This window comes from Aedes aegypti, chromosome 2 (genome assembly GCF_002204515.2).
Source record: "Aedes aegypti strain LVP_AGWG chromosome 2, AaegL5.0 Primary Assembly, whole genome shotgun sequence".
NCBI lineage: Eukaryota > Metazoa > Arthropoda > Insecta > Diptera > Culicidae > Aedes > Aedes aegypti.
The window spans coordinates 354,901,902-354,924,196 of NC_035108.1; the positions used below are offsets into that span (position 1 = coordinate 354,901,902).

The window sequence follows — 22,295 nt, forward strand, 5'->3', positions numbered from 1 at the left end:
ATGAGTAAATATTTTGACACAAATTTGTTCAGCAAAATTATAGCCAATATGCTGAAGGTTCACTGTATGGTATTTGTTTTGTTTTAACTACTATTGTTTTCCTGGAAACTTTGATTATATCACTAAGGTCAAACTTTTGCCCCACCTTACTCTACTATATCAACTTCAATTTAACAGTAAAAATGTAATTTCCAGCGAAAAAAAAATCAAAAATTCTAATGAATTAGTTTTTTTTTTTTCATTAGAAATCATGATGTTGGCTATTTTTTTTTAATGACTAAGTGCCGATTTCTTCACCTTCGCTTAAGCCGTAAACCACGTTTACCCATACGATCAAACCAGGTTTAAGGCTTAAACGGTGGTGAAGAAACCGCTTATAAGTCAAAACAATTTTTAAGTTAAAATCGTTATATGCACTTTTTGAAAACAAGTAAATAAGCAATTAAAAAAATCTGGAATTGGATGAGTATTCATGAAGTTATGGTCAAGCAAAGATTTATTTTTCATCTCATCAAAGGCATGATGAATGGCAAGGTGAAAGCGTTAAAATTTGAAATTATTTTGCAATGCCTACTGTATATGATTTTAAAAGCATCATATTAACAGAAATTTCAATAATACACTAATTCAGGACTGCCCAACCTTTTTGGCTTTTTTTCGACATAAATGGTTGATGCGTTCGCCAGAATAGACCGATATCAACAAAATTAGTCTCAAATGAAAGCTTGGTAGTATATATGTCTAATCCATGCGGAAAATTTTAAATTTATATCAAACTCTTCGCTGGCGATGCTAGAAAGGTTTTGAACTTAATTGCATCGGTAGCAAAGAAGTTGATACAAATTTAAAAATTTTCAGCATGGATTAGACAAATATACTACCAAGCTTTCATTTGACACTAATTTTGTTCATATCGGTCTATTATTGCGAACGCACCAACCATTTATGTCGAAAAAAAGCCAAAAAGGTTCGACAGGCCTGCACAAATTGAATTTCTTTATCGTCGTCATATTAATAATATTCAGTTTTACTATCATAATTGATTGTACAGTGCATTTGATTTGACGTACAAATTTAAGTATTTTTAGTATGAGACGTTTTTGTTGTTATCACGGCTTTGGGGCAAAGATTCGCAGGCGCCGTGGGGAAAAATCTCGCATTAGATTTTCAAAGCAAACAATCAAAATACTTTTAAATGGTTCAATTTGACACATTAATGTAAAAAGGTCATTACAAATGGATTAAATGTACAAAACTAAAAGATAAAACACTATGACAAGAAAAATCAACTGCAGTTTGGGGAAGGGTCGACAAATAGCCTGTGTTTCTTTTGGGACGTAATGCCAAAAAATTCTTTTCGACGTTGCGAACACAGGTATAGTATGTGAGTGTTAATAGACTCATCAGCAGTGATGCATTTTGAACTGAACGCGAGCCAAAAGTGAACTGAACGCGTTCTAATTTTCCACGAGAACCTAGTAAGCATTGAACTCTCGTGCAAGATTCTGCATCTGCTCAAGAGCGACCCGTTCACTTCAAAATGCACAATGAAGCTGAAAACACGAAAAACACTACATCATAACATATTGAATTCCAATCATTACAAATATATGGCACCTTAAATGTTTCCTAACATCTTTGCAAAACTTTGCAACATTGAAATAAGTCGTGTGACTGCCATGACGACAGTTTTCATTCCGCGTTCAATTTTCAGCTCGCATGGGTTCAAATTTTTGAACAGCTCAATGTTCAAGCCTACTTGATCCCTCGTTCAAAAGTTTGAACTGGAACGCAAACTGAACGCGTTCAAATGCAACACTGCTCATCAGAAGCGATTTGAACGTTTTAAACTTACCGTTCATTCTGTGCTTTCATTGCATTTAAGTTGTTGCACTCTATGTTATATATTTTGAAATACAAATATTTCTGTGAATGTTGTCCGAGTGAAATAAAGATATTGATGATTCTTGTATCTATTCTAAGTAAATACTTCACGTATACCTGTCCAATATTGATTATATCGATTCGAACAACGTGAGTCCTTTCCATAGATTAAAGTTCAATAGCATATAATATAAAAAAAACATCGAAAACTTGTAAAAAAAATTTTTGTTTATATTAATATTTATATTTCAAACATATTTAAACACATTCCTATCTCGTTGAATAATCGTATCATAAACTCTAGACTAGTTATTCAACGAGATAGGAACATGTTTCCTTAGACAATTCTCTACCAATAAGAATAAAATTATACAAATTTTGTAAATGTTTATCAAGAAATATGATGATTTCAGACTTAATTATCTGACAACACTGCTTTGCTCTTGTAAGATAATAAAAATCTATTTCAACGGAGAATAATCAAGTTTGTTTCTAAAGTCTGTTTCAATTAGTAGTGTTTCGTTCTACTTCGTTGTAAGCGCTATTATTCATCGTATCAAACATTCAATATTCCACTTCGGCGGATATGCCAACTTACCTGCAACATAGATTAATTTTCCAAGTGTAATTTTGTAAAAGCTGTTATGGTTCGTACACTTGTAAGCCAAAAATTCAATAAAACTACTGTATTTCGATAAATAATTTCAGTTCAATTAGCCACTTTGCATTTTTTCACAGAAATCGCATGGACGAATACGATTTGAGAGAAATGCTTAGCGATCGACTCGACTTTACTTTACGATACAAGTTTCTTCCCGCCCCCCTGTGTGACTGACTTCAGCGGTCACTTATTTTCACTATGGAAAACCTTCGTACTTTTCCTCTGAAGGATTTCATTCCAATCACACGCCATAAAAGTTCTATAGTTCACGAGATTTTATGAAATTTCATCAACGACCACGTACGACAAAGTTCAATCCGACATAACGAGAAAAAAAAGCTTGTGCGCATCAATGTGTGCCCAATGCTCGGCGTAAACAATGGCTCCTTTGATTGTGTTATTTTCGTTGAACTGTCAGCAGCTGTCATGATTGTTTGGTCAGAAGGACTTGTGTTTATATGTTTGAGCTGAATTTTGATGACGAACAATGAATGTTATAGGAAATAAATATATTTCATCATGCTGAAGTAATGGAAAGAGGAAATTACCGTAATGGAAATTACCGTTGATCTATATATTCTAGTAAAACATTTTATAAGAACGTTGATATGTTGTATTTTGACCACTCACTTTATCACAGTGAGTCGTAAGTTGTGAGACGAATCTGAAAACTGATTGCGACTTAAATGAAAACGATACGACGAATTGAGAATACCGTAAAACGGGGTAACTTTGATAGTTTTTTCGAAGAAAACTTGAATATTTTTGCATGCTGTTTCAAAGATTTACAATTTATATTTTTAAAACAAGTACTGGCATCCTAGCTATCGATTACAGTCGATAAATTGGCAAAAGATTAATTTTGAATGGATGTATAATTTTTCGTATAATCGAAAGTTGGTTTTCTGTTTTGGGGTAACTTTGATAATGGAGTATGATTCGAACAAAATTGAATGAACAACGAACATTTGTAGGGCATTGCATACCTCTAGGCGTTTAACGTTATATGGAAATTTCTGACTTAGATTACAAAAATGGTCCCAGTTTGTGAAAATGCTTTCCGCTAAGAGATTTGAGACCGTATTCAAGTTCTATGATAACTAGGCTGTCAAAGATAAGTGGCCAACTATTCAAAACTACATCAAATAGTGATCGTAGAACAGATTGTTTGTAAGCGTTTCGAAAATGCTAAAATTGTGTAAATTTTTTAAATTCGTATAAAAAGCCTAAAATGTTCTTGATTCAAATGAAAACCGCTCTTACATGAAGTGTCATACTAATATTCTTTAGTTTTGCATTCGTTTTGCTTAACTGATTAACAGAAATTATGATATTTCGTTTAGTATGTGGTGGGTTACGCACTATCAAAGTTACCCGCATTATCAAAGTTACCCCGTTTTACGGTACATCAAGATGCAATTTTTTTGCATTATTTAAAAAAAAGATCAATATTTATCAAAATTTATTGTTCAGTGCTAAAGCCGTTTCGGGAAAGAATTGTTTGGCATCGGTTTGTATTATCATCATTCACTGAAAAATTACAGGTTCTCACTGATCAAAGCTTAATACGATGAATACTAGCACATCAGAAAATCTTGAGGTTTGATGCTCATATTGATATGGTTCCGAACATGTTCCTAATTGACCAATTCCCCCAGGGCACCTGGATCCTACTAAAGAGTAGTCAGTGCGTCTAATGGTTCTGAACATGCTGTTGGAAGCATCATCTTGAAGTTTGATGCTCACTTGGGTATTGCTCCGGATAATATTTACATGATTGGAAATACAAACATGACTGACCATATTTTCTGGAACCAGTTTTACTGAAATGGCTATATTTCTGAAGTTTTAGATTCTAGAAAAAAACACTTAACACCGTACAAAAATACAAGCGATAGAAAAAATGCCACTTGAACATATCCGGTGTCCGATAGCCAATATGCATGGCCAAGCAAGTTCCTGAAAGTAGACCAAATTTGCCATCGACTGCTCCCGGATCCAATTTCATCTGTATTTCATAAAGTTATAAGTATTTTATATAAGGTATAATTATGCCTATTTCAATCATTTTGCCTATCCCCTGCAAGATATGGTTTTAGAGGATTAGACTGAATTTAATTAAGATGAATGTATTTTTGGTTTCCAGTCAGGTAAGAAGCGTTGATTTTTTAAGATTTGTTGGAATCTTCTTCAGGGCTCGATTGTAATCAATTTATCTATTTAGAAGATGAGATTTTTTAACTTTTCTGTAATTTGATCCGCCCTACTGTCGATGTACTTGATTATCTTAGTACTTCCACAATGGGTTAACTATTTGCTGATGTTCTGCATAAATCAGAACACAGCTTTTTTTTTTTGCAAACATGGAACGACACTTTCCGGTTGGCGGGGGTGGAACGTCACGCAACCGACTGCGTACGAAACAATCCCAGCCAGTCACCAGATATTTAAGAGTGGGTGGTCAGCTGGAGTTGATTTAATTCCACGGTTTCATGCGTTTGACATTGGCATTGAACGACGCGCAAATAATGTGTAACAACTGGATGGACGGATGTCGGAATGCCTTTTACCGACAAGTCGCAAACTTATTTGCATATTGCAGGCGAACGGCGGAAACTGGGATGCCGTTTGATGGCGTGAGAATACTTCGTAGATTTGTTGAGAGTCCAAGGAATGTTGCGTTATTTTCTAACGAAAACTTTCGGTATATGTGGTAGGCTTGATTCCGTTTGCAATCTTACGTTATGGTTTGTACGGATTCTAAGAAATATTCGAAATAAATATGCAATGCAAGTCTGGGAAGGCGGGCAATACATATATTGCAAAAGCCCACTTGACTCGCCACTGCCTGATAGTTGCACAAATCATTCAAGACAACGTTCTAGTTTTCGCTCCTCGCAAATATCTCGAACGACTTGCATGTTGCAACACTTTGAACCAGTTCATTCTATCTGGTGTCCAAATCTGACACAGAAACAATTCGCAATTATGCAGCCAAACAAACAAACTAATCACAACTTTTCTCATTTACGATTGCGAAGTAGGTTTTTATTTCAATGAAACTTACAAGGATTAGTCACGTAGCATACTTCAGCGGGTTTGGTGTCCAGAGATTGGTGGATGGATTGTGCGGTGTTGTACGATTTTGCAACACCAATTTGATATTATCTGATCACGGAACGTCAAAAGTGAAATTGAATTCTATACTACTAACACAGTTGTTGCTATAGCGTTGCGAGTTGATTCATGTAATCAAAAATATCTACAACGGAATACTCTGCTGCAGGTGTCTGGGTTCAATTCCCGCTTGGTCCAGGATATACGGTCCACGATATACGAATGAGAAAATGGCTATTTTGGCGAAGAAAGCTCTAGTTAATAACTGTGGAAAGCTGAAAAGCAGGCTCTGTCCCAGGGGGGCGTAATACCAAGAAGAAGAAGAAGAAGAAGACCATTGTTATGGCAAGCACGAAGTACTCTAGGATCTGGGAGAACATTGTAAAAACAAAAGAATAATAATTCAACAGGAATAAAATCCACCAGCCACAGCTTCAACGTGATTGTTAACACAGCTGATAATTTTCAAAAATCAATACATGTACGCCGAACAGTTACACGTCAAAAATAGTCGAAGAACACCATGTGCTAAAATTACACACGATTCCAAGGATTCGAAACCTATAGCGATCCACTAAATTACGACACTACATGGCCAAACCTTGCCATTAACCCGTGCCGTTATGTCAAGGAAAAACAATCACACTTTTCAGAAAAATACCAACACATAACTCCCCGCATAGACAACAAACTCGCTGTTCGGAAATCAGAATCGTCCCCTCCCAACTCCGACACAAACGCCACGGAATAAGGCATCCAACCATGTGAAAAATCAGGAAATCCTCCATCCGTGTTCCGCTGTGTTTGTTGTTATGTTTGATTTCACGAGCGGGGAATCCTTGCGATTGTGTGCCTCGTCTGCCCCAGCATGGGGGCACGGTGTGCTGAAACTCACTTATTATAGAACTTACTTGAATCTATAGATTTTTTTTCATTCAAGATTAGCCTTGATCAGCCAAGAAATATTCGCTGTACCGTAAAACGGGGTAACTTTGATAATGCGGGTAACTTTGATAGTGCGTAACCCACCACATACTAAACGAAATATCATAATTTCTGTTAATCAGTTAAGCAAAACGAATGCAAAACTAAAGAATATTAGTATGACACTTCATGTAAGAGCGGTTTTCATTTGAATCAAGAACATTTTAGGCTTTTTATACGAATTTAAAAAATTTACACAATTTTAGCATTTTCGAAACGCTTACAAACAATCTGTTCTACGATCACTATTTGATGTAGTTTTGAATAGTTGGCCACTTATCTTTGACAGCCTAGTTATCATAGAACTTGAATACGGTCTCAAATCTCTTAGCGGAAAGCATTTTCACAAACTGGGACCATTTTTGTAATCTAAGTCAGAAATTTCCATATAACGTTAAACGCCTAGAGGTATGCAATGCCCTACAAATGTTCGTTGTTCATTCAATTTTGTTCGAATCATACTCCATTATCAAAGTTACCCCAAAACAGAAAACCAACTTTCGATTATACGAAAAATTATACATCCATTCAAAATTAATCTTTTGCCAATTTATCGACTGTAATCGATAGCTAGGATGCCAGTACTTGTTTTAAAAATATAAATTGTAAATCTTTGAAACAGCATGCAAAAATATTCAAGTTTTCTTCGAAAAAACTATCAAAGTTACCCCGTTTTACGGTACATATATTAAAAGATCTTACATCGGCGAACATTTGGAGAGGCGATTATTCTATTGTTATCGAAAAATGATAGAGTTACACCACTTTCCATAAAACCCAATTGTCGAAATACAGTTAACTCTCCCTTACTCGATATTCCGTATCTCGATATCGAGTTAGAGAACCATAGTAAAAGTTGGTTTTTATGGCTAACTCGATGGTCCCTTGGATCGCAGTTGCATTGGTTTTGTGTTCTGTAACTCGATACCTCCCTAACTCGATGGTCCCTTCCTGAGAGAGAGAGGAGACAGCTCACTGACAACTGGCTTGTTTTTTGGCTTCTTTGATTTCTTCTTCTCATGTTTGGGTTGCGCACAATGGTTCGGAGAGCACAAACTGGGCCAAAACCATTTTCATATCCTATTTGTTATCAAAAAGATCATAAAATTAAACAATTTCAATAGCAATTTGAGTCCAATCGACAATATTTAAATAATCAACGATTCTATATGCGAGAGCACAGAAAAACAACCTGAATATTCAATCACATCCAGTTTAAGTTTGACCAAATTTTGTCGGTTTTTCACGCTCTGCTCTTCGAATGTGCGGTTTTCCAGTGACAGTTGATGACAGGTTCCCTTGACTTTTCGGAGCTCGCCATCTAAGCCAGCTGTCTCCTCTCTCTCAGGTCCCTTCAATATCGAGTAAGGGAGAGTTCATTGTACATATTTGGCACGTCTAGAAGCTCATTTTGTGATTTCTGAGAAACAGCGTTCTTTTTAGAATTTCATCTATAAAAAAAATCGTTTAACTTTTCCATTTTAGATAGGTCAAAAAAGTTATAATTTCTACATCATAATTTAATGGAAAATTTACATTTTTGACCGCTAATCTAATCAATTTTGTATCAGAAGTAAATACAAAGTTGTTCTTCAATAGATTTTACAGTGCTTGTTAGATTGATTGATTGGAAGATTTATTTGAAATATGTATTTACTCTAATTAAAAGTCGGTTTTCACATAACTATGTTCTTTTTTCAATGATATCTCTCTTTAGTTTATTCGAAAGATTTAGGTTAAACGTGATATCGATAAATGACCTCAAATTCTGGTCAATAATATTGTTAAGTAAAACGCTAGTATTTATTGAGTTCAATTTTATAAGTTATAAAAATAAAATTTCGAAGGAGATTGAATATACGTTCGATTGCTAGATTTACCTTCAAAATTTGTCTTCCCTAGTTCTAGTAAATCGGCTTCAATTTTATGCTATTGCATATGAGATTTTCATTAACATTTTTCCGAAAAAATTTTTATTGAATCTGGATTATTTCAGGTATTACAGTCAACCCTCACTTACTCCCTTATCACTCTGAAAAATAATGAAAATCACTCCGGACGTAATTCACATTATGACTGAATGACACATGATGTAAGTGATGAAATAGCGTAAAAATGGGTTCTGAAAGATGTATTGTAAGAAAAATGTAATTTTACATGATGAGGGACATGAAAACGATGCCGGTATGATTGAAATTTCTCGAATCTGACACCATAGTATTTAAATGTGAGATAAATTCACGTAACTTGGCTCGCTTCTTTTATGTGCATCCAAAAGACGTAAAATCGCATGTTTTTTTCGGAGTGTGTAGAGTTAGAGAGGTATCGAGATCTTCTTCTTCTTCTTTCTGGCGTTACGTCCCCACTGAGACAGAGCCTGCTTCTCAGCTTAGTGTTCTTATGAGCACTTCCACAGTTATTAACTGAGAGCTTACTATGCCAATGACCATTTTTGCATGCGTATATCGTGTGGCAGGTACGAAGATACTCTATGCCCTGGGAAGTCGAGAAAATTTCCAACTCGGAAAGATCCTCGACCGGTGGGATTCGAACCCACGACCCTCAGCTTGGTCTGCTGAATAGCTGCGCGTTTACCGCTACGGCTATCTGGGCCCCAGGTGGGGCCCAGAGGTATCGAGATACAGACCACATATTTTTCAAATTTTAAACTTTTCATAATTCACCAAAACACATTCGAAATTGTAATTTTAACGTGAACAATATGACATTTTTACCACGTTTGTCTTTGTGACACTCAACGTTCTGCAAAAATTTGAAAATTGTATCACCCAGAAATGGGCAGTAAACCTTAACCCTCTAATACCCAACCCCGCCTTTAGACGGGGTACACTTTGGAATTTTCTGTATTTTTTCGTAGCTCGGAAATCAAAATGATTTTATTTTTGGCTTATACCTTGACGCATATAAGAAAAGTTTTTTATGATTTTTGAAACTTTTTTGTATTTTTAGAAATTGTTTGAAAAATTGCATTCTTATATAACCTACAAATGCCTGGGCTTCATTTAACGTGTTATATAAAAAATCATACCTTTTATATTTTTCTACGATTAGCCTATCACAAAAGAAGAGCCGGGTGGTATTAAAAGCATTTCAAACCTTTTTTTCCGTTAGTTACACGGAAAATAAAATACGCTTCGAAAAAACATTAAAAATTTAATATTTTTAAAAATATCGTAACTATTTAAATTTTTATTATTTCCAAAAATCAACAACTAGAAAAGGCTTCAAGAAAAAATGAAAAAAGCTAGGGGTGTTCAAAAATAAAAATTATAAAAATAAAAAACCAAAATTTAAAAATTTGCGAAAAAAAATAAATGCCCAAAACGTGTTTAGAACGATTTTAGATAACGAAAAATAATACTTAAATCGAAAATAAAAATTTGGGTATTAGAGGGTTAATTTTACTATCAATTTATTCATAATTTTCAAATTTATGAAATTTTTAAACATTTGAAACTTGTTATGAAAATATAGAGTTAGAGAGATAATCTCACATGTGAAATTAGCATCAAGTTAGGGAACATTGCGTTAGAAAGGTTAAGTATCGACTTACAGAAGTATCAAAGCATGCTAGATTGAAGAAACCGCGCATTCCATCGAGTAAGGGGAAGTATTAAGTAAGAGAGTGTTGACTGTACTTATTTGAATAATATCTCAAAAAAAAAAAACAAAATTTTTCATCAGTATGAGCAAAGAAACACAAAAAGTTAATCAGAAGCATATATACTGTGTACAGATCAAGTTTAATTCTGTTTGAGAACTGATAATTGCTTGGAAAGTAGATGAGTTAGAGAATAAATAAACTCGTTTTATATATTAAAAAAAATATTTCAAACAGGAACCATGTCTGGTGTCTTTTTGGTGAGATTCAAGATCAAACAGGAACCTAGAAACTAAAAAGGAATCAGGGGATATGACTTTTATTAAGGGTTCCTCAAGTAACCGACCAGACATTTCTCTTATGATATTTCTAAGTTTTGTTTTATAATTTCATTATAAATTATTACTCCAAAGGCTCTTCCTGATTTTTTTTTCTGCTTCTCCGAAGAAATCTAAGATGTTCATATAATGATTTTTTACGGACTTCATCTTAGAATAAGTATACAGTTCTGACGTATAAAATGTACCAAAGCCGTTTTCCCATACAAAATAGTCAACTTCAGGCAAAGCAGGCCATCATTGAAATTTGTACGCGTCGTTGGTGATTTTTGCTTAATTATGTCACAAATTCGAATCAAAGAAAATCAATTGGCATTGTACTGACGCATCTGAAAAAAAAGTATCAGCATACTTTCTGTATGTCGGTTCATATGGTGATACTTTTCCGGATCAATATGAACTACAAGGACTGAGTTTTATCAATTTGAGATTGTGAACTGCAATGTCAACATGGCTGCCAAATCGAATGACGGGCTACTTAACTTTAGTGAACTATGGGTCCACCGTTTCTCAACCGATACTTTTCATTTTTGCTGTAACGAACTATATTTTATCTCAATTTTTGATAACTATTCAAAAAGTTCTGTGAAAAGTATTGATTCAAAAGTTACAGAAAGGTTGGATCTCTACAAAAAAAATGCACCAAGACAAAAAGCGATGTAGCAGCCAAGCTATACGTCGTATCATTTTGGTGTCTTCGGCAAATATGGATTATGTCGCTCAATGAACGAATGTGCTAAAAACACTTAAATAATACGACATGAAGTTTATTTGTTACAACATTTTTTGTTTTGGTACATAAATTTTGTCAAAATTCAACCTATCTGTAACTTTTGAGTCAAAAGTTTTCATAGAACTGGGTCAATACATGTCACTTGTGTATTTTTTCATGATTTTCACCAGGAATTTCATTATAAATTAGTTATGCTATTACTCCGAATCTTCTTCCAGATTTCTTTTTCTGCTGCTCCGAAGAATTCTAAGATGTTCGTATAATGATTGTTCTGTGGACTTCATCTTAGAATTAATATACAGTATCTGACATATAAAACGCATCAAAGCCATTTTCCCATACAATGAGCTACAGTTGCAACATGTGTTCAGAATAATAGTGAATAAAAATAGTGAAAGCATGCAAAATGCTCAACTTTGACATGTTGTAACTTTCCCTATGAGCAATCGGCATGAAATTTTGGCAGAGAACTACAAATATGCTCTATTTCATTTGCACAAATTATGAAAATATTACCCACTACCGGTTAAAAAGATAAGCACCTGGTGAAATCGATCAAAATAATAGTAGTTTTAATCAGTGAAATATCTTCTGTTCTTTGAGTTTTTGAATTTCTCGTTACTCATCATTCCAATAATTTCCACTCAAGCTATAAATGTATAAAGAAACCTATTGTGTACAAAACTGTTGTTGAATAAAATATTTACAAAACAAAAACCACTTATTTTGAGTGATTTCTCCTGATGCTTAACTTTTTAACCGGTGGTGTGAAAAATTTCATATTTTATGTTAATAAAATTGAGTATATTCGTAGTTCTTTGCCAAAATTTCACGCTGATTGCTCATAGGGAAACAAAGTTACAGTATGCCAAAGCTGAACATATATGAAAATCAACATTCACTGCTATTATTCTGGACACAACTGTATGTCCGATACTGTACCTTCAAAAATGCAACCTGATTTTTTTTAAACTACTATAAGGAGTCCATTCAAATACGCTTTCGAAAATTTCCAAAAAAAAAAAGGGCTACACTCCCAAGGAATTCATCTCTAGAAGTTCCTTTAAGATTCCCATTTTGAACATCTTTAATAATTTAACCAGTATTTTTTCCTGAGATGCCTCCAGTTAATTGTTAGGATTTCTTCGAATATGGAAGAGTATTTGAAAGTAAGACGGGGTTGGTGGTCTAATGGCTATCGCTTCTGCTTTGCAGGTCGTGGGTTCAATCCCAGGCCCGTCCCTTTCATTTATTTGTAACATTCTTCATAATAGTTGTCTTTCTCATTCTCTCTGCGTCATTATGACGCAAACATCATCAGTTCTATCTATCGCTAGAATTGAATATATCGATTTAAGTAAGCGATAGGCAAACAGTTTCAACACTAAATAAATCGCACTCGCTCTTTCCGCGTGTGTAGTAAAATGAGATGGATGGATATGGGTTATGAAAGGGGTCCGCGTGGTCTGTAGGGATTTGAATTCTAAACTTGTAACCAACTCAGTTATTGGGTCACCAAGTGGCTCGGTAGCTTAGTTAGTAAAGCGCTCGTCTAGCATACAAGAGTCCTGGGTTCAAATCCCAACCGAGCACGTGGATTTTTTTCATAACTTCACCCATAATTTGTCCATCTTTACCACGCGTAATGAGTTAATTAATTTAATTAATAACCATGCGGATTGGATTACCGAACAGCTCAATATAAGCGTTAATTTAAAATTTTGTTGCTAATGAGTAATGAAAAAAAAAATCCTTTTCTTCGAAGAAATTATTCTCCAGAATTCGCCTCTAAAGGTTTACAAAAATAGACCTGTGGAATATAAGGCATTTCACAGAGGTCTAGAGAGCCGAGTTACGCGGAAACTTGCATTTAATGCTTAAGAATGGAACTTTAGACTAAAACTGTCTTGTACGAAATTATGGGTACTAGTTAGATCCTTTGTTTGATAGCAAAGAAATGAAATAGTCAACTACCTTATTTGTAAAAATTAGGGTACACATGCTACAGCAAAGTTGTAGGCCATTCAATTTCATACAACTTTGCCAAATAAGCTGTTTTATAGCATTTCAATTGACCGACTTAGATCTTTTCTCCTATTTTGGCATAGGGTGGTTCACAGAAAATTGGTGTTTGACTCCAGCGTTTTCTATTCTAATATCTCATCAAAGTAGTCTAAGAACCATACAAATAAATTATTTGTGAGCGAAATAACTCTCTTTATCTTTCCGTTTGGAAGTTATGGTTTCTTTTTTTCTTGCAAGTACCGTGTGGGCCGAAATCTATACACTTGGTTATTTTTTGATTATTTCAATATTAAAATGAATAAATATGCAGTCTTAAAACTTCACATCTAATTACAATAAGTTGTAAATAGTTGTTAAGGTTAAGTAGCCCGTCATTCGTTTTGGCAGTCATGTTGATTTTACAGCTCACAATTTCAAAGTGATAGAACTCAGTCAAAATAAGTAATATTGATTCCAAAACGTATCACCGTTTGCGCTTACATGTAGCAAGTATGCTGATACTTTTTGAGTAATGTCAGTGCAAAACCAAGTGATTCGCCATCGTGAGACGAACTATTCACAATTATCGATGGCCAGTACAAATATCAATGACGGCCTACTTCGCCTTAATGCTAACAAAATATAGGTTGGCCATGATTTGAAAATTGAAAACATCAAAATGTGATTGCCTGTCTTTGTGAGGTTTGGTTTGTGTGCCATCTTAGTAATTTGCTAACAAGACAGGATATAGTTTTTAACATATTAATAGTGACATTTGCACATATATTCAAACCAGCTGTTACCCAGATTTCCTCGGATAGTAAGTACCGTAATCCGGGGGCAAATTGATCACTTTTTTACAACTTTTTGTCATGATTTCCTTTGGAATTCAAAAATTGTCAAATTTATTTCGGTAAAATCAGTACTTCATTGATCTTTATCAGTTTATGTAATCAATTTTTTATGAAATAAAATTTAACATTTCATAAAATTAGTTTTAATATCAAAAATTGAAAATGGCACATTGAGGCGAAATTGATCACTATATAATAAAGCATATTTTAGAATGTAAAATTTCCCTATCAACTAAATTTGGGTCTCCTGAATCTGAAAATGATGTCAAAATTCTTACAACTCGTGTATATCATCATTTTATTGCAAAATAAAATATTGTAAATCTGAATAATACGCCTAAATGTATGCAATTTCCCTTGAAATAAGCACGTTATTCAACAATAAACGGTTTTACGAGCAAACAACTATTCTTGTAATGCTGTACGATTTCAAAAATGAGTTCAGCAGTTCCCACTGAAGCTAACACAGCATTTTTAACACTCAAAGTTTACATTCAGGCTTAGAACCAGCGGATTGTTTAGTACCGACATCTGCAACAGTATTGCTAACACCTTCAAAAACTGTGAATATTTCTATGCAAAACTGACCTTAATAAAAATGAAATAGTTTAAAATCATCATTAGACATCTATAAACTAGAAAACATGGAATGTCTGTGATGGCAACGAAGTATCAAGCATCCTTGAAAGGAAATGCTATTTGGTACCGACCTGATCAAATTAACCCCAGTGATCAATTTGCCCCCGGATTACGGTATTTGAATTTCAGAGGGAGAAAATGCTGCTTCTAAACACCACAATTACAGCTTGGGAAGATTGTTGTGCTATACGGATTTTGATTCAAAATTTGAATTCGAATCTTAATCCGAACATGACAAAACTTTGACATGTTCCATCATGTTTCAGACAAAACCGATTAAATGTATGCTGCAGATGCTAGTGTACAATAGCCAATCTTTCCAGAAAGCTGCGGATACTTTTGGTATTCATAAAAGCACCGATCTTTGAGCTACTATCGGATATTAGAAACCAGTTGTTTAGTTTCTATTTGAGTAATTTACAATGGAAATTTTGTTCACTGCAATGTACCGTTTTGATTCATATTACGGACAGCTTCATATTCCGGACACTCTCGTTTGTATGGGAAAAATTTCACACGAAATGTTTCAATTTTCGCCGTCCAAAAGTTCTCATTTTCGAGGCTCGTTTCATTAAGTTTTTTCCATAAATATCATTGCAAATTTATAATGCCCAACTACCTTAGACGTCTCTGAAGTGGTTAAACGATTTCAATTGATGATTTGACTGTTCCATTAATGATTATCATGAGTTGTCCGTAATTCGAATCAAAGCGTCCGGAATATGAGGCAGAAGTGAGGGAGCGTCCGGAATAAGAATCATGAAAAGGCCACACGTTTTGATTTATTTAAAATTATTTAAGTTGCGAACGTGTATTCTTTACCCACCATCCGAAAGTTAAGGGCTTCCGACGCTCGATAACGCTAAAAATTCATACAGAATGATTTATTTTGTATGGTCCAAGCTGGGTTATACTTCACTGAGGCCTTAAGTGTCCGTAATATGAATCAAAACGGTACTTTCTATAAAAGCTTAACTGTTACACAATAAAAAGTAGACATTAGAAAAATAGACTTTAAAGTTTGTTATTTGTCTTTTATACAAATATGTAGACTTTTTAGTACATTTCTGCATGTCATATATCGCACAGATTATCCATTTTGCTTCTGTAAATATATAGTCTGTTATTCTTTTATTTTTCAATATGGGACTACACTTACTTCATATTTTTCTACAACATTTTCATACGAAGTGTGTGCATTTTTATATGCGCCCTTAAAGTGTATATCAAAAGATGAATGTAGCTGTTATGTTGTTATGGACTGGTATATTTTATGAACAGTGCAGCTGGGTAGTAGAATATATAGTGATGGATTATTATTATTTATTTATTTACAAGGGGGTGGTCACTCTACACAGTGTGCCTTGCACAGCTTGGGCACATCTCGGCACACTGACTGGCTCTATTTTCCATGAGCCTTTGTACGTGCCATAAATTTTTTTGTTCTTTTGACTTTTACTGTGCGCCATGTTTTGGTGCTGTCTCGCTCTCTCTTACGGGTAACTTGAAAACAGGGCGCACAGTAAAAGTCAAACGTTTTATGGCATGCATAGGCTCATTATGGGTTGCTATAAAAATCACAATGAACTGAAATTTCATGCTCAGCAACCATTGATAATTTTAAGTTGTTTGCGTTCTGTCATCTGATGGAAAAACTGATATGGGCTACAGCAAAAACACGCACTGGTTTTATGATATTTTCCCATTCAACAATTTATTTTTATTTTATATCGAAGCTCTGGAACTCATACGAAATTTCTTAAGCGGAAAAATGGCTGAAACAATGAAGGAGTTTGAAAATGATAGTTCAGATCGATGCAGTTCTCAACTCAGGTGGTTAAACGTAGACACGTTCTCTTTTATGAGAGAGAGAGAAGGTTTGGGTGTTAAGTGCCCCACACATAGCAAGGATGTGGCTTCCCGGACTTGATCCCCGGAAGAATCAGCTACAGCCTTGAAGGACACTAACTAAGCACACTCGAACTCGTCTGAAAACAAATTATACACATTTTTTGAAATTTTAGGTGCCCTGGGGAACCAGAAAAATCATATTAGGGACGGTTCATGCGACGTACCATTTTAGGGGGAGGGTGAGTCTAAGATTTTGTGACGATTTGATTTTGTGGGGGAGTCGAAAAATGGCCAAAAAATGCTACGTCGTTTATGACCGTTGCCTTAGTTCATATTGAAGGCATTTTTCTGACAGTTCTTTGTAGCCATATTATAGCCAATTCCGGGAAACAACGGCATTCAAATATTTGCCAGCCTACGAGGGTTAAGGGCAAAATGGTGAAAATAACAAAATTTCAATCTAGGGATGATTTAAAACTGACGCCTATTGTTTTTTAGGATTTCTAGGCCCTCCCCCAGCTGTCTCGCTTTTTCCAATGCCTAGCACTACCATGCTTTTATGAACCCCCACTTTTTTCCCAAATGATTGACGTAATTTTTGAATATGATATGATTGCCGTGTTCTCCGTGCACCAAATGTTCTGAATTTAAAAGGACACATCCAGAAAAAAATGTTTGGCTTTTTTCCATATTAATATTTTTGTTGACAGCAAATACATGGAATGCTATGACTGCTACTATAAACTTCAGTTCAGTGTTTTTTATAGCTCCTAAGTTTATGGTGAAATTTTTCATCTGGGCACATCGGCACGCCTAAAGGCACAGTAAAAAAAACGTTGGCGCAAATTGATGCGCCAGCTTTGTGCGGAGTGACCACCCCCTTGTTTATTTATTACTCTGACAATGTGGGAAAAAAGTCTCCAAATTTATACAACGTGTTTATTTGATCATTTTTCTATTAATGTCTCAAGAAGTTTGATTTTTATCTGTCATTGGCTTTACAAACTCTATTTATCTCTCTGTGCAAGCAAAATCACAACTGTGTTCATAAAATTTAACCCAAATAGAAGCTCATGATGATACATTTAACAAAGATCCAATCACAACTAATTTGAACAGTTTGTCAATATTACATTCCATAAAAAATACCATCTTCACTATATAAGATATTTAAGTTTGTTTCCCTTATCTATTGAATATATCTTATATAAGTATGGTTATAAGTACTGCCGTTCGGGATGACATTAGGCCTAGGAGTGATTTTGAACGCCCTTTGCAATGTATCTCACGGCTAGTATGAACATCAAAAAGCTAATCTATCTGATTTTGGTTTTCGTTTGCTGTTTAAAAATAGTGGGTCAAACTAATCTCTATGGCCCAATGTCAGCCCGCGTGATGATAAAGACATAGCAGCAGTAACAGATTGTTAATCCGATAATAAACGAGTACATATTGAAATGCCCAAAATGATAATAATAAAAATAACAATATTGATAAAAGAAGGTTTTCCGCTTCAATTGTGCCTACATTTAGTTTTTCGCAGAATTCTACATAAGTAATGTCAAGAAGAACAATAAAAAGATAAAAATATCTTCTTTGGCAATATCGGGCAATTGGAATATCGGGAGGCTGTACGGATTTTGATTCGACCTCATCAGGGTGTACGGATTTCGATTCAAGGCAAGTGATTTTCAAACTCATTATTTAAGCTTTATACTCAACTTTTGAGTCATGTTGTGATCGATTATATATCAAAAGATGTGAAAGCTCTAGGAAAATAACTAATTGATCGCTTGTTTTATATCGAGTAGTGTTTGATCCTTCGACCTTGACGCTTGCTCCTGCGGGGCGGGCGATGAGTGCAGGATCAAACATGTCACGTGTCGTGTTCGAGTCCTAGCGAAAATGTGCCGCGATCCCTTAGTAGTGTTTGATCTATTGATCGCGACGCTTGCTCTTGCGTGGACGAGCAATGAACACTTGTCCGGCGTACAATGCGGCTATCGAATTATTTCGCGAATGCGGTTAGGCGTGATTATATCATGGATCGCATCACCAAAAATTGGTGTCTCCCAGATTTCTATCTTATCCCACTAACCCAATATCCTTTCCATGACAACCGTGGAGATGCAGAGGTGATCTCGGTCTCTAATAACACCGGTACCCAGTAAACACAAAATCGTATAAGATAGCGCATAAGAGTACAAATGTGGAGGCGATATACGTACATGCGCCATAAGGCTGCATGCAAGATGTGCGTATATCGCCTCCACATTTGTACTCTTATATCTCATCATTTACGATGATGTGTTTACTGGGTAGTCACACTAACATTCCTTCCCTTCCCCGATGACCGTAAGGACGTGGCCTAAGCTTTAAGCTAATTCCAAGCCCCATTCATTAACTCTGTGCAACTTCGATTGTTCTGGTCAACTACGAATTGTATGGTCATCTATGCTTATGCTAATTGGTCACCTGGTTTATGTCCAGATATTTTTAACAGATGATTTTATTTGCCTTAGTGCTTAGATGCATGGATTTCGGTCCCACACGGTACACGCTTACTTTGATTGTGAATATCTCTGACTAGGAAAATATCAGAAATATTTGCTAATCTTGAAGTACTGTGTCCATCCGGCAGCCTTGTGGCAGTAGTGCATAAGCTCGAACAATAACAATATGAGCGCCACAAGTGAGATACTAGCACTCTAGCAAATGTTATAATTAGCGCTATTTTGCTAGATGGTGAGCACAATCTTAGTGCTACGTCTGTTTGTCGGTGCTTGCAGTTTGTATGCTATAAATTGGTAAAATGCTGAAAACTATCACTTAAAGCCCGAAAGTCTGAAAAAATATTCTAGGGTAGGTGTATTGATATTCGCCATAGTACCAGTATTCACCAGCCCAGAGTACACTGATCACACTATTTCACTTAGTCACGATTATTACTCACTCTGTTCTGCATGCAATTCAAATGGAAATGATCCATAATAGCGGGTAATCCGTAATAGTGAAACCACTATATATGTCGTTTTGCGATGTAATAATTTAGCGTTTATTAAATTATTATTATACGATTCAACTATATTTTTAAAAGTCTAAACCTTTTCTGGGAAAATAAGAGAAAAAATCAATTTTCTTAAAATTTTGGCTCCTTTGCACCCCATTTCACCATGGTGTTCCTGAGTTTGCCACCCATAAGAAATAAACATAGGTGGCAAATTCAGGAACCTTAATTAAAAAATGAGAGAATACAGGTGCAGGTAATACAGTATTCGTCACCCTAATTTTCAATACAAAAATAAAGTTTCTGTTCAGTTCTTATATTTCCCCTGCTAACATGGATTGCAACCTTTTTTTAACTTGTGGACAAGATTCAAAAGTATTTTGATTGATTTATAAAAAAAAATACTTCAGGTGGCGAATACTAGTACACCTTTCCTTTCATGTAAAATGTAAAGCTAATAAAATGTGTTTTACTACTCTGAGTTGATAATTTAGAAGAAGTGTAGAAAGAAATTGTCCATATTTTGAAACATATTTATTGATTTAGTTTTATCAAATTGATCGTTGATCGGGTGAGAAATAATGAAAGAAGTATGACTCCATCATTTCTGTTTGAGTCCATACAATAGTAAATCTGATTATTTTTTATTTTCAACAATAGAACAGTTTTTGATATGCAGCATGCTTTTCTTGGCGACCAAGGCCAACCTTGAGGGAGAAAATTTCTGAAGCTCATGCAAGTTTGATAATAAGTACGTTCCAGCACACCGTGCAGCAGAACTCAATAAACACGTTGGGGAATTCGCATTCCAGTCGAGCCCCCAAACATTGTTTCATTCTTTTATTATTTTTCCCATTCAGGTGGGTATCCTAGACATTCGGTTGCTAAATAAATCAATAGCAACGACTCGTCTGTTTTTTTCGCATTCCTATGATGGACGAAAATGGGATTTTAAATGGGTTTTTGATGATTCGCAGATGGATTCTATGTTTTAATAATGTGGTTTGTTCTCGTTAGAATCCTTAGTAATGGTAGCGAGTGGTAAAATGCAGAAACGGTTAAATCTGTTAACAATGAATGAGGCGTCTCCATTAGGCCACTTACCGTCCAGTTGTAAACGGGATATCAAATTTAACTCGTCCAAAACTTTCAGAAAGTTATAATTCTGCAAATTCCAATAATCGTCGTTGGTTGATAACCTGAAGAACCAGTAAATTTACTGATGAGAAACACTGATTATCAAGAAAACTTTTTCAGCTACAACTACAGAATCGTCTATAACAACGTGTAATGCACTTCAAATAAATAAATCCTTCAATGAGGTCGATTTTCACTAACAAATAATTCGGTTCGATATTCACAGTTCGCAGTGATATTCCTCTCTCAAAAACCTGTGCACTGAAACACAAAACTCAAACTGGTGCAAAAGCAAGTTCCACACTTGATTCGCACAACACTCGCACGCACAAGGACTAATAACTAGTGCCCAAGTAGGTTCGTGAAACGCACTAACTTTAACTGCACAGTTTAAAATCAAAAACCGAAAACGGGGAGAGAGGGGGGTTTAAACCCAGAAGAGCTTCAACAACCGAGAAAGGATACGGAGGAAATCGCGCCGCGCGTTTCAAAGGAGTAGAAGAATGGCACTTGTTTTCGGATTGACGGTTCGTGTACTAATGAAACGTTGCCCAACCAATTCGCTGTTATTTAATTCGCTCTGGCTCCACCACAGCAAACACACAGTCTCGTGTGCTCTGGATTGCCGCTTTGGGGTTGTTCTGCTGTATGGGAGCAGTGAGTTGTTTTTTGCGAATTGTGCGGAGTTGCCTCCATTGGCACTGTAGTTGGCGTCATCAACCACCGATCGGTTTGGTGTTCAGCGACATCAACGGTAGTGTTTGTTTGCCGCCTCCTCACTGGCAGGTGACGATTCTAGTAGGGGTGTCATGCATGTGGAATAAGTTGAAGTTATAAATGAGCATACCTATCTGATAACCAGTAATCAAGAGGGATAAGTAATAATATAAAGTTCTGATGACATGACAACTATTACAAATATTACCATTCTCACTAGCTTTGAAGCGCAACTACAAATTTTTTTTGAAGTGTTGCAAAATTCACTGAATTAGAATTCAATTGAACTATCATAACCTTCTTCATAGATTGTGGACAAACTGTTCTCTCTTTTTCGAAAAATGAGTTTTCTATAATCTTTGGAAGAAAGAATTATTATTAAATTAAAATCATTCTAACTTAAATATAACCTTAAACCTTAACCTTAAATAAGTTACGTTTAAGGTGTTCGGGTCAAATTGACATGGATTTGCCCTGCAAAGGCAAAGGCTTATATTTTGTGAATATAGCTAACAATTTTGGCTTGGTTGGAAATGGCCGCTCAGAACCGGTGCCTAAGGGACCAAGGTTTGGTCATTTTTGCAAGAGCATTTGTAAGAGCAAAATGCATTATTTGTGAATTGTGAAACATATTATTTGGAATAAAATGCATTAAAATTTATGATTGTGCAACTTTTCCCCGAATGTCGTTTCCCCGAATGTCGTTTCCCCGTATGCCAGTTCCCCGAACGATCCGTTTCCCCGAAA

The 22,295-nt window shown here is 35.3% G+C and overlaps 1 protein-coding gene across 8 annotated transcripts in view; it reads right to left on the reverse strand.

Annotated features, from left to right (window-relative positions):
* LOC5563772 (nucleoporin nup124) overlaps positions 1-21,384 on the reverse strand; it is a 93,382-nt gene extending 71,998 nt beyond the window's left edge. For all 8 annotated transcript variants that reach the window (XR_002500789.1, XR_002500792.1, XR_002500790.1 and 5 more), the window contains exon 1: positions 20,799-21,384. The gene's annotated coding sequence lies outside the window, so the exon portion shown is untranslated. The remainder of the gene's footprint in view (positions 1-20,798) is intronic.
* Positions 21,385-22,295: the final 911 nt, after the last annotated feature.